This window comes from Canis aureus, chromosome 5 (assembly GCF_053574225.1).
Source record: "Canis aureus isolate CA01 chromosome 5, VMU_Caureus_v.1.0, whole genome shotgun sequence".
Lineage (NCBI taxonomy): Eukaryota > Metazoa > Chordata > Mammalia > Carnivora > Canidae > Canis > Canis aureus.
The window spans coordinates 79,712,206-79,725,120 of record NC_135615.1 but is presented as its reverse complement, the minus strand read 5'-3'; the positions used below and the strand labels follow the sequence as shown (position 1 = coordinate 79,725,120).

At 42.5% G+C, this 12,915-nt stretch overlaps 1 long non-coding RNA gene across 1 annotated transcript; it reads right to left on the bottom strand.

The window, feature by feature from the left end:
• Positions 1-11,152: 11,152 nt before the first annotated feature.
• On the bottom strand, positions 11,153-12,668 carry LOC144313527 (uncharacterized). The gene is made up of 3 exons (XR_013379167.1): positions 12,373-12,668; positions 12,072-12,223; positions 11,153-11,435 (listed from the first exon to the last, which is right to left on the bottom strand). It is a non-coding gene; the product is annotated as an uncharacterized LOC144313527 (long non-coding RNA).
• Positions 12,669-12,915: the final 247 nt, after the last annotated feature.

The window sequence follows — 12,915 nt, the reverse complement described above, 5'->3', positions numbered from 1 at the left end:
GAGACAGAGAAAGAGGCAGAGACACAGGCAGAGGGAGAAGCAGGCTTTGTGCAAGGAGCCCGATGCAGGACTGGATCCCAGGACCCCAGGACCCCAGGATCACAACCTGAGCCAAAGACAGATGCCCAACCACTGAGCCACCCAGGGGCCCCAAGAAGAACCTTTTGATATCACTGGGCAACCACCATTAAGAAAATATATTGGGCATAACAGCCCAGATATTACAGGAAAATAGAAATTAGAACATGAAAGCTTCTTTGACTACCGCCCCCGAGAATGATGGCTCTTAACAGCACATTCCTTCACGTTTCTTGTATCCTACCATGGTAGCCTGGGAAATGCTTTTTTTTTTTTTTTTTCTGAGTAGGCCAACCTGGGGCTCGAACTCACTGCCCTGAGACCAAGACCTGAGCTGAGATCAAGAGTCAGACGCTTGACCCCCTGAGCCACCCAGGTGCCCCAACACTTTGTTTCTTAAAGGTGTTTTGGCTTAACTATCACCTGCCCTGGCTTTTTATAGCTGGACATCCAACGCTCATCAGTTTACTAGCTGTGTGACCTTAGGCAAGTCATTTCAACTTCATTGAGGCTCCGATTTTAATTTGATCAACTGGAGACTCTAACATTGTAGGAAACTGTGGGAGGCTACTTAAGTCCCCCACTTCCATTCCACCCTGCTCGGGGAAGACTCAGCAATGTATGCACCTTGCTTTATAACTGACCTCGGTGTCATGGAGCTCTCCCAGGGACATGGAAATAAAACACTTTGGTGATGTGTTCAGCCAACCCTCCTCTTCCTCCTCCTCCTCCTCCTTCCTTTTTAAGGTTTTATTTATTTGAGAGAGAGAGAGCATGAGAGAGCATGAGTGGGGAGGAGAGGGAGAAGCAGGCTCCCCACTGAGCAGGGAACCCAATGCGGGGCTCGATCCCAGGACCCCAGGGATCATGATCTGAGTCGAAGGCAGACACTGAACCAATGGAGCCCCCCAGGCACCCCCAGCCAGGGCTTCTCAAGGAGAAGTGACCGTGTGCAGGATCTGCAGCATGGCCTGAAGCAGCGCCATCTCAGGGGAAATACAAAATGTCTCTAGAGACTTAATATGAGAATTCATCTAGGATGTCATGTGTGATGTTTGTGCTTGCTATCATATGAGAATTTGAAAGGTTAGAGTCCCTCCAAATCTTCAAAGAAAAGATATTTGTGTTTGTTTTAAATTGCTGCACAGAGATGAACTCATTTGTTCTTTGTAAAACTTTTGGTTTTTTTTTTTCCCCCTTTGAAAAGCAGTTCCTTTCATCCTGTGGCTTCACACAACCCCCGGGGCTCTAAGGAGTTTGAGAAGTACAGTCTCAAGGGAGGTTAGACCTTCGAGGTCCCCTGTGAGGGGGGAAGCCAGAGCCAGTTCTCGTGATGGACCACCTGGGCACTCGGCGCTGGTGGCCACGAATGCATGCCCTGCAAAGACATTGCTCATCTGAGCTCTAGGGCCTGTCTCAAGTTCACCGGGAAAGCAGGGAGAAAACACGACGTCATCCATGCCTGGCACTGATCTTGGCCAACCCACCCTCACTCCACATTTCCAAGGCCACAGAGGGCTGTGTCCCAGACAGACACCCCATCATCCTCGTTCCTCTCTCTGCCCTGGGCTGGCTGGGGTCTTATTCCAGAATTCCTGCCTCTGTGCACGTTAGGACCTGGCCGCCTACGCTCTGGTCCCCCCTAGAGCATCTGTGAGTCTGAGGATGGGCTGCTGGGGGAGACAGAAGAATGGCACTTGGAACAGAGTGACAGTAACAGAATAACAGAATTGAAGGACAGAGACGGAGACATGAAGCAAGAGAGACCAGCGTGTGCCTCGGGCACCGGCTACAGGAAGTTCGAAACCACACTCTGCTTTCTTTTTCTGTTTTTAAAAAATAATTATGTAAAAAAAAAAAATCCACGTTTATTTATAGAAAAGAATTACTGATGAATGAAAAGGAAAAGAATGTCAGTAATCAGCAGCCTCACAGCTCACAGAGAACCAGTCTTGATTTCGAGATCCCCTCTCAGACGTCTCTCTGTGCGTACTTGCACACAAAACAGTTTGCCCGTTGAAATGCGATGCTGCTGTTCATATTTCGATGATCTGTATTTTTAACCATTATTTTATCATCCATTTTCATATTAATGTACCTCAAGTCATTTGTGAAGGTGGCGGGGTATTTTGTCTCATGAATGCACCATGTTTTCATGAATCAGTTCCCACAAGGGCCACGTCTAGGTTTTTCCATTTTCCACCATCATCTGCAGTCCTGGGATGCGCGTGCCCGGACATGCGTTTTTCATATCTGGCCCTTTCAGAGTTTCGATATGTGCCTTACCTCTCTACCTGCCATTTCGGCTGGGGAGCATCTGGTGGTTGGGATCCCACACCTGCATCTATGTTGAGTTGTCGATGACCCTGATTTAAGCCATGAAGGTTGGAACTGTCAGCCAATGAGCCGTAGATGAAGCCACTTTTGACCAACTCAGAATCATCACCACACTTCTCTCCTTGAGGTTTCAGAAAGAAGGTAATGGGCCCCTAAGGCCACATTTGCTTTGAATTCGTAGTGATTCTAGGGTCTAGACCCATTTCCCTCTGCCACCTCTAAACTTACTTTCCTGCCCCTCCCACTATTTATCTCTGGCTAGCTCTAGTTGAGACTTCAACTTGGAATTCTTCCTTGATCCCCTCTGTCTACCTCCAGGGACACGTCTAGCATATCTGGTCCTAAGCCCCCATCCCCTTATCTACTCCCTCAGCTTTGTGGAGCTAAGCCATGGGCAGAGGGAACCCCACCTTTGACCTGGCTCAGGCCTCCAGGGGAGCACACCTGTCCCCCTATGGTAGAGGTGGAGCATCTCATGGGTTCTGAGAGGTTCTTGTCTTTGTCCTCTATAACCTCTTTCCTGTGTCCTCCAGTTGTTTGGACTAAGAATGTGAGTCCAGGAAAAGAAGGGTTTGAGGAAGAGGTGTTCTTATCACATCACGAGAGTAGCAGGCCACCTGAAGCCTGGTCCCAGTCAGACGCCATGACCTTAGACCATCAGATGGCCAACTCTACTAAATACCTGGCCGAGAGGGATTTTATTTGGAGTTGGGCTCACCCATTATTCCAGATCTTAATTTCTCAACCATGTCCATGCAACTCCAGCTTTCTGTGAGCTTCTTATAAGTTCCTCCTGAAAAAGTGGGAGTAGGTGGAAAGGAGGGTTCCAGAGACAAACATGGGAAAGAATGCACCCTTTACCTGAACTTGGAGATTCACATGGATGCTGGAGTGTTAGGAGCTCTTGGAAATTCCGTCATTAGAAAACCGGCCTGATTTTGTTTAATCCTGATTTTTATCTTGAATTTCTCTGCCTGTGGAATTCATTTCCTGCAAAGTACTTTTGAGTATTATGTAAAACTCTGGGGGTGCTGAGAAACAGTTTGGGAAATGCTATTGGATCAAGGGAAATCATTAGAAAGTTGCATGTGCCTCTGTGTTTCCTGGAGGCTGTCATTGAGTCGTATTTGGGACTATTTTGTTGGGTTTTTTTTCAAAGGGTGCTCTAACAAATAGGCTTAAAAAACCCATTACTGCATGTACATTCAGGGATGTGGCTAGGGATATCTGTGCATGACACTATTTGGTGTCACCTGTATACACAATATGAGAATTTTCTTTTTGGACTAAATCTTGGAAAAGCTTTGTTTCCTCTGAGGGCAGTTGTGTCTGTCCATACTGCTTAGATATTCCAAACTATATATTGTACTTTCCCATGTTTGCTTTGGCCACCAGGAAGCTCAACCATAGCCATTATGAAATAATACATTTAGTATATGGTGCTACAGTCTGTCCTCATTCCCTAGTGTACAAGTCCTTTTTTTAGAAAAAAGATTTTATTTATTCATGATAGACACATGCACACAGAGGCAGAAACATAGGCAGAGGGAGAAGCAGGCTCCCCATGGGGAGCCTGATGTGAGACTTGATCCCAGGACCCTGGGATCACGACCTGAGCCAAAGGCAGATGCTCAACCACTGAACCACTGAGGTGCCCCTAGTATAAAAGCCCTATTCTAGTTTATGGTTTACTTCGTCCTGAGATCTGATGTTCCATCTTTGGATTTATATTTCATTTGTATATATTTTTGGTAAATAATTCCAAAATATTTGTACAAAGAGGAGATGTAGAAAAAAAGAAGAGACATGAAGATAGAATAATAGAAGAAAAATTGGTAAATACTCTCCCTGTGGTGTTTCTCATGAATGAACAAATAAATAAAATATTAAAAAAAGAAATAAAAAAATTGGTAAATAAAGCAGGGACAGTGTGGGTGTGTAATGTGGCATCTCTTGCCTGAAATGAAACCCCTCGGCTCTCGCCTCCTTTGACTCATGCTGTCCTGGATACAGGAGCCTGGAGACAATATGTGCCTATCCGAGAACACCTCTCCAATTGTCCTCTGCTCACCACATTCCAGGGAGCACAGACCCAGGATCTGGACCACTGGGCCATGTGAAAATTAGTCCTCCCAAGCACGGCCTGTCACCCATTAAACTGTTCTGCAGAGTGATCAGCCCAAGGTCAAGAGGCGGCCAAACCAGCTTCTCTTTTCTCTACAATGTCCAGTCTTGGCTTTTGCAGAGTCTTCCTGGGAGGGAGACACTCAACTAGAAATATTAGAGACTCCTGGGCACCTAGGCTTTGAATCGTGGTGGCATGGCTATTTTTGAGCAGGCTGGTAGGTCAGATTATCCTGTGTTTAAATCTGAGCTGTGTATCTTTGAGTAGCCAAGTTAATCTCTCTGATTCTTAGCTTCCTTTCCTATTGAAAATAGGAATCTATTCCTATTCCCAAATCTTTTGGGCATAAAAGTCAGAAAACTCAGGCACTTGGGTGAATCAGTGGTTGAGCGTCTGCCTTGGACTCAGCTCATGATCTCAGGGTTCTGGGATCAAGTCCCACATCAGGTTGCCTGCAGGGAGCCTACTTCTCCCGCTGCCTACGTCTCTGCCTCTCTCTGTGTGTCTCATAAATAAATAAATAAAATCTTAAAAAAAATCCAGAAAACTCAATTCAAGCTAGTATAGTCCACAAGGAAAGGGCATTTCTTGGCTCATATGACTGGGAAGTCCTTAGGCAGTCTGGCTTTAGGTGAACCTCACCCTGTGGCTCTCACAAGAGCTACCATTTGTTGAGCGTTTTCATGGATTAGGACTTACTGTCCACCACACATCTAGGAAATAGATTTTATTTCTACTCTGTGGGTGAGGAAACTAGGTCACAGAGAGGTTAGGTGGCCATACATGGCTAGCAGGTGACAACAGGATGCAACCTGAAGGAATCTGGCTCCTGCACCAATGCTCCAGTCACTAAATTAGATTCCTCCTTTGCCAGCAACATGTGGGGGGAACACGCACCTAACACCTGGCCCTCCCTACCCCAGCACTCCCACCTCACTACTATGATCTGCTTTGAGCCCCTACAAGCCCCTTTGTCCTGTTGTTTGGACTCCAGACTCCCAGGTGGCTCCTCATCTTGGATTGCTAATCTCCAAAAGGCTCTATCATGCCCTATTCTGGTCCCCTTCACCCACCTATCCCCGACTCCTAAAAGACCTTCCACTCTGCCCTCTGGAGTTGGGTTATCAGCAAAATAATCTCCATTTCTTGACTTCTTCCCTGGACATTCCTTTTGCCAACACATGCTACTGGGACCCCGGCTCCCCTTTGGGCTTCTGCTGTCCCTCTTAGGTGGCGGCTGTTGCTCTTTTCATCACCTTTGTACCGAGGGGTCTGGAGGTGGGCAGGATCCTCTTTGCTCCTGATTGCCCAGTGTAGACCCTTATCCCTCCCCTCATTCTAATTAGATTTGGACTTCCTGTCATCAGATTCTACTTTCTACTGTCTTCTGCTGACTTCTGGCTCATTCCTCTCATTTTCCAGTGATCTGGGCTCCTGGCTCACTGTTGTTTTCCCCCCAACTCCAGTCTGAATTTGTGATGTTTGCAACATATTTGTGGATGATCCTTCTAAGCCTTGGGGATCTCAGTTCCTTGGCCACCCCTCCTCCTATGATCTCTCCCATCCAACCCAGTCTCTCACTCCACTGACCATGCTCTGTTTTACTAATAAGCCACAAATCGGTTTTGTGCACCCAAGTCTACCTACCAGTTCCTGTCTTTCTAGTTCACTTTTTTTAATATGCAAACTCTCACAATCTGTGGACATTGGAACCTCCAGTGCTTCTATCAGCATTTTATGGCCTCTTGTCTTTTAATGCCCTTACTTGTCTCCTTCCCCAGCTACAATTCCATGGTTAATTGTAAGTCACTTGACTTCTTGATAAAATCCAACTCTCCATGTGTTCTGGGCCTGTCCCAGGGATGCTAAACAAGGCTGAAAACACACACACACACACACACACACACACACACACACACACACACAACCTGCTGACCATGATCTTCCAATGGGGCTTTAATGCTTCCAGGCAAGCACCCAACATGTCTTTAGTCCATTCATTCTCGACTCTCCAGAGTGGCTAGTTGGTATCTTCTGCTCTCTCCTTAAACCCCTACTTCTTCCCAATCCTTACTCTCATCTGTTGACCTTCCTGCCTATTTATTGAGATATTGAAACAATCACCCATCAGGATCTCTCTGCACTCCTATTCCCATAGGTAAGCTGTTCTGGCTATAGCCAGTCCCTCCATTTGTGAACTTGAACCCCTCCCCCACGGTCTGGTCATGGACATTGCACCGACAATTCTTTCTTCTCTTTTGTACAAAATCACTTCTCTTGCTTCCTTCAGGATCATTCCTCAGCCATAAAGATATATATTATTTTTTCTTATAAATTCTTCTCAAGTGCATATGCAACATTTTTCAAAATAGATGATTTAATAGGCCATTGAACAAGTCTCAATAAATGTAAAAGGATTGAAGTCATATAAGGTATGTTCTCTGAACACAATGGAATAAAATTAGAAATCAATAACGGAGGGAAATTTGGGAAATTCACAAACATGTGCTAATTCAACAGCATACTTCTAAATAATTAATTGGTCAAAAAAGAAATCACAGGAGAGGGCAGCCCGGGTGGCTCAGCGGTTTAGAGCTGCCTTCAGCCCAGGGCCTGATCCTGGAGACCCGGGATTGAGTCCCATGTCAGGCTCCCTGCATTGAGCCTGCATCTCCCTCTGCCTGTGTCTCTGCCTCTCTCTCTCTGTCTCTCTCTCTCTGTCTCATGAATAAATAAATAAAATCATTAAAAAATATTTAAAAAAACCCAACTCTTCTAAAAAAAATAGAAGGGAGGGAACATTTCTGAACTCATTCTGGACATATATTCCCCTAATACCCAAACTAGACAAACATATCACAAAGAAAAAATAGAGACCAACATTCTTTATGGATATAGATGCAAAAATCCTTGACAAAATCTAGCAAACCAAATCCAGCAGAATATAAAAGGAATTATATACCATAACTAGGGATTTATCCCAGAAATGCAAGATTGGTTCAATATAAAAAAATCAATGCAATATAATTTTATTAAAATAAATGAGAAAAAACATATGATCATCCCAATAGTTGCAGAAAAAGCATTTGGTGAAATTCAACACACTTTCATTATGAAAACATTCAGGAAGCTAGGAATGGAAAAGAACTTCCTCAATTTGATAAAGGGCAACCACAATAAAAAATAACCTATTGAAAACCTACCTGGCTTTTTTTTTTTTAAAACTGATATTGACAAGCTGATTTTAAAACTCATATGGCGATACAGTGGACCCAGAATAGCCAAAACAAATTTTAAAAAGAAGAATGAAGTTAGAGAGCTCAGTTCTGATTTTAAAACTTACCAAAAAGCTACAGTATTCAGGACTATCTGGTGCTAGCAGAAAGGGAGAGATAGAGTTCAGTGGAATTGAGAGTCTAGAAGTAAAATCATTCTATTTATGGCCAATTGACTTTCAACGAGGATGCTAAAACAACTCAAAGGGGAAATTGTCTTCAACAAATGATGCTGGTTCAACTGGATATCCATGTACAAAAGAATGAGGTTGGACATTTTATATGAAAATTAACTTAAAATTGATCAAACCTAAATGTAAGAGCTAAAACTGTTAGCATTCGGAAGAACACATAGTTGAGAATCCTCATGACCTTGGATTAAGTAATAGTCCCTTAGGTACAACACATAAAACACAAGCAACCTAGGGGAAAAAATAGATAACTTGATCAAAATTAGCAGAGAAAGTCTCACAAGTGCGAAAAGAGAATCCATAAAATGAAAGAAAATACTTGAAAATTTGATGTCTGATAAGGGTATAGTACCTAGAACACATAACAATCTTTTACGACCCAACAGCAAAAAGACAAACCAATTAAAAAATGGGCAAAGGAGTAGACATTTCTCCAAAAAAGTTACCTAGTGATCAATAAGCATATATGAAAAGATGCTCAGTATCATTTCTTATTAGCAAAATGCAAAGCAAAACCACAATGAGACCATTTCACAGCCACTGGAATGACTATAATAAAACAAGCAGACAGTAACTGGTCTTGGGGAAGATGTGGAGAAATTGAAACCCTCAAAAAAAAAAAAAAAAGAAGAAACCCTCATAATTCCTATTGGGAAAATAAATCATGCAGGTACTTTGGGGTTTTTTTTTTTTTTTTTGGTACTTTGAAAAACATTTTGGCAGTTTCTCAAAAAGTAAGATAGGATTACCCCCTGACTCAGCAATTGCACTCCTCAGTATCTACTCAAGAGAATCAAAAACATGTTCACATAAAAACTTGTAAGTGAATGTTCATGGCAGGATTATTTATAATAACCAAGAAGGTGAAAATAACCCAAACCCATTAACCAATAGAGAAGAGAGAACATGGTTTATCCATACGATGGCATATTATTCACCTCTAAAAATGAATGAAGTCATGACACATGTTGCAACATGGATGAACCTTGAAAACACTGTGCTAAATTAAAGAAGTCAGGTAGAAAGGGTCACATATTGTTTGATTCCCATTTATAATGTCCCCAAAGGCAAATACATGGAATCAGAAACTGGACTGGTGGTGACAGGAGATAGAAGGAGGAGTATTTGGGGGGTGATTCCTAACTGGTTTGGAGTTTCTTTTTGGGATGACGAAAATATTCTGGAATTAGACAATGATAATGTTTGTACAATCTTGTGAATATCCTAAAAGACAAGAAATTGTCTTTGAGCCATCGAAGCCTGTCTTTACAGGATGTGAGTTATATATCTCCATAACTCCTGGGACCCAGGTTTTCTCTGTTGGAGAAGGAAGATACAAATATTAAGAGGGAGAAAACCAGAAAAAAATTTGAGGTTTTGAATCAGAATTAAAGGTCGGTGTGAATTCATGGCTTTCAATTAAAAAAAAGATAGATTCAGAAATAAATATAGATGTGTGTGCGTGCTCACATGTGTGTATCCTGCTCTCTCTGCTGAAGGTGCCTAGGAGCGGTGACACCCCCATGACAACCCTCAGAGCACAATTCAGATCTTGGTTTCTAAATACCATCCTCCACTAATGACTCTGCTAAGGAGTCCAGGGAAGCGGAGCACCTTGGAGAAACAGCTGATTCCAAGCTGGGGTAGAGATGGTACATAGTGAGCCTGGAACATCATGTGGTGCCAAAAAAAAAAAAAAAAAAAAAAGGGAACTGTTCAAAGAACAATGTCCCACTGTCCAAATCAGGGACAAATTGGCAACAAAATAATGATAATAATGGATTAAAACTCATGAAATAGGAAACCATGAGTCCATAGAGATATAAATCAAAAAAGGAATGAATTGAAAAGTCATGAAGAAAAGGATAGTTCCAGAGTTTCAAAGTACTTCCCCAAACAATACTTACTAATTGCAAAAGGCAGACACTTCCGTAATCAAGAGATAAAAATGAACATCAGTAATGGGATACAGCTAAACAGTGTTCCACCTGATCGGACGCAGTGAGAACTCGCTGCTGCTCCCCTCATGTTCCTGCTTATGATGCAAAACTTCAATAGAATCGTGAGGAAGTGAACAGTCAAAGCCACATTGAGGGATGTTCTATAAAATCATTGGCCTGAAATCTTAAAAAATGTCAAGATCATGCAAGTCAAGGGAAAGCCAAGGAACTGTTCCAGATGAAATGAGTCCAAAGAGACTCACCAACTAATTGCACCATGTGGTTCTAAACTGGATCTTTTTGCTATAAAGGACATTGTGGGGATAGCTGGTGAAACTTGCATGAGGGTCTCTGGATCAGCTGGCATTTACTTCCTGATTTTTATAGTTTTTTTTTTTTTAAGGTTTCATTTATTTATTCATGAGAGACACACACAGAGAGGCAGAGACACAGGCAGAGGGAGAAGCAAGCTACACAGGGAGCCCGATGCGGGACTCGATCCCAGGGCTCCAGGATCATGCCCTGAGTCAAAGGCAGACACTCAACCGCTGAGCCACCCAGGTGTCCCTGATTTTTATAGTTTTAATGTGGTTGTATGAGGGAATGCCTGTATTTGTGGGAAATACATACTGTTGTACTTGGAGGTGATGCATCAGATTTTCAATTTATTCTCAAATTTATTTTATCTAGGAAAAAGACTTCTTGGTGTCAGTGATATGCTGGCGTCCACATATCTGTATTTTCCCAACTATGCATTTAGTAACGTTGTGTTGGTAGCTTGAAATGGGCTGTGGTGGGATTATTTACACCACGGAAATTAGCGAATGTTACAACTCAAGACTTTTTTGCACTGGAGAGCCATTTGTTGAACATTTATCAGGACACCATTCTTTGTAGCATCTTCCCAACATTTTGGTACATTTCTTGGATCTCAAACATTTATTAAGTTAAAAAAAGAGGAAAAAATTTATTGACAAGTTACTGTTTCAAACCTTCCTTTGAACAAGGCTTGCTACAATAAATACATAAAGAGCATTTGTATTTTTTTACTCAAGTATAATTAAATACAGTGTTTTACTGTATCAGGTGTACAAATGATTCAGCAATTCTATACCTTTCTCCTTACTCATCACAGAAGTATAGTCTTAATCTACTTCAGCTATTTCCCCCCCACCCCCCTACCCTCTCCCTTCCTCCTTCCCCTCTGGCAAGATTTCATTCTTTTTTACGGTTGAGTAATATTCTATTTCATATAGTATTTATCTATTATATATATATATTATACATCTTTATCCATTCATCTATTGATGGACACTTGGGCTGCTTCCATGTCTTGGCTATTGTAAGTCATGTTGCAATAAACATGCGATGCATATATATCTTTTCAAATTAGTGCTTTGTTTTTGTTGGGTAAATACTCAGTAGTGGAACATATAGTAATCCTATTTTTAATTTTTTTTGAAGAACCTCCATACTCTTTCCATAGTTGCTGTAAAAAAAAAAAAAAGAGGAGCATTTGTATAGCATTTTACAGTTAACAGAAGTATATACTTCTATACCTTCCTTTAAGATTCTTGACAACTCTATAAAATAGGAATGATCATACCCATTATAATAGAGGCAAGTAAACTGAGACTGAAGTAAATTAAGTTAGGATCTTAAATATTAGAATAATGGCTCTTTTTGTACATCTTTGTACCCTCAGTGCCTGGAGTATTTGCAAAGACTAGTTGCTCAATAAAAGATGTCTGAGTATCTCCAAGAGGGAGAGGAAAGTCTCCAATCCGGAACTTATAACTATATATAGTCATCCTAAAATTGAATGCACCCCAGTTTGAGTCTAACTTCTCCCCAACCACCTTTACCAGCCCCCATGGCCCCAATCCCAGTCCTCTCTGTCACTTTGGTTTTCTCCTCCAGGCCTACTCTATGCATTCGTGTTTTCCTCTAGGCCACACTGGGTGGCAAGTTCATGGCCAACTCTGACAATCCTGGAGCATTAGTGTTCTCCCTGGGAACAGGCTCCACCAGCCTTCTTTCTTTCTTCTCTCTGTTGACCTTAATTTTCCTACTCTCTTTTCATAAAAAAAAGAGCATGAAGTCATCTCCCTAGCAATTGAGTCACCTTCTTCTGCACTGAGACGTCCAGACGGGTAATTTCACGTCAGAGTAAAGTCCTGGTTTTATAGCTTTGGCCCCACATCACAGGAAAAATTACCAGGGTTGTCTGGCTTTTTCTTTACAGTGAATTTGTGCCCTAAAATAAACAGCTGTGACCTGAAAAGAGGAGGAAGGAGAGACAGGACAGTTTTCCAATGTAAGGAAGCGTGAGGGTGAGGACACGAGGAGGTGAAGGGTGCGGCTTGGAATTTCTTTTCTTTGGTCATCTCTGGGGAACTGTCTTCACCCTACAGAGTCAGCATTACCCATTCATCCTCAAGAAATTTGTCTGCCTCCTCATACAACTGAGCCAGCAACCAGGGAGATCTTCGTCCGGCTGGTATCAGGACTGAGGTCAGAGCATGTGGCTGGCGCTCTAAGTTTTCTGCCTGCAGCGCAGTTTGCTCAAAAACAAATGGATCTCTCATTACAAAGAAAAAGGAACTCATTCCAAACAGCTCACTTTAAATCAAATTTTGTTTAAGGAGTGTGAAGAATGTACTATTTGTGTCTATGTGATCATTTGCTGAGATAGTATCAATTTGTGCTTTTGTTCTCACAATGATGGGTAGTTTCCTCTTTTTCATCCCAAGAAGGTAGCCGGAAGCAGAAGTTTCCAGGTCCCCCTTAAGCCAGAGCCCCCAGGGCCTGAGCTCCTCTGGGTGACCAGAGTGGGATTGTCTGCGAGAGGATGTGGTTCCAACGGTTGGCAGAAGCAGCTCCTAGTAGGGAGGGGACAGAGGAGGAACAGGGGAGGGCTCCCCCAGAGAATAGGAAGGGTAGGATGGAAAAATTTAATGAGTTCCAAA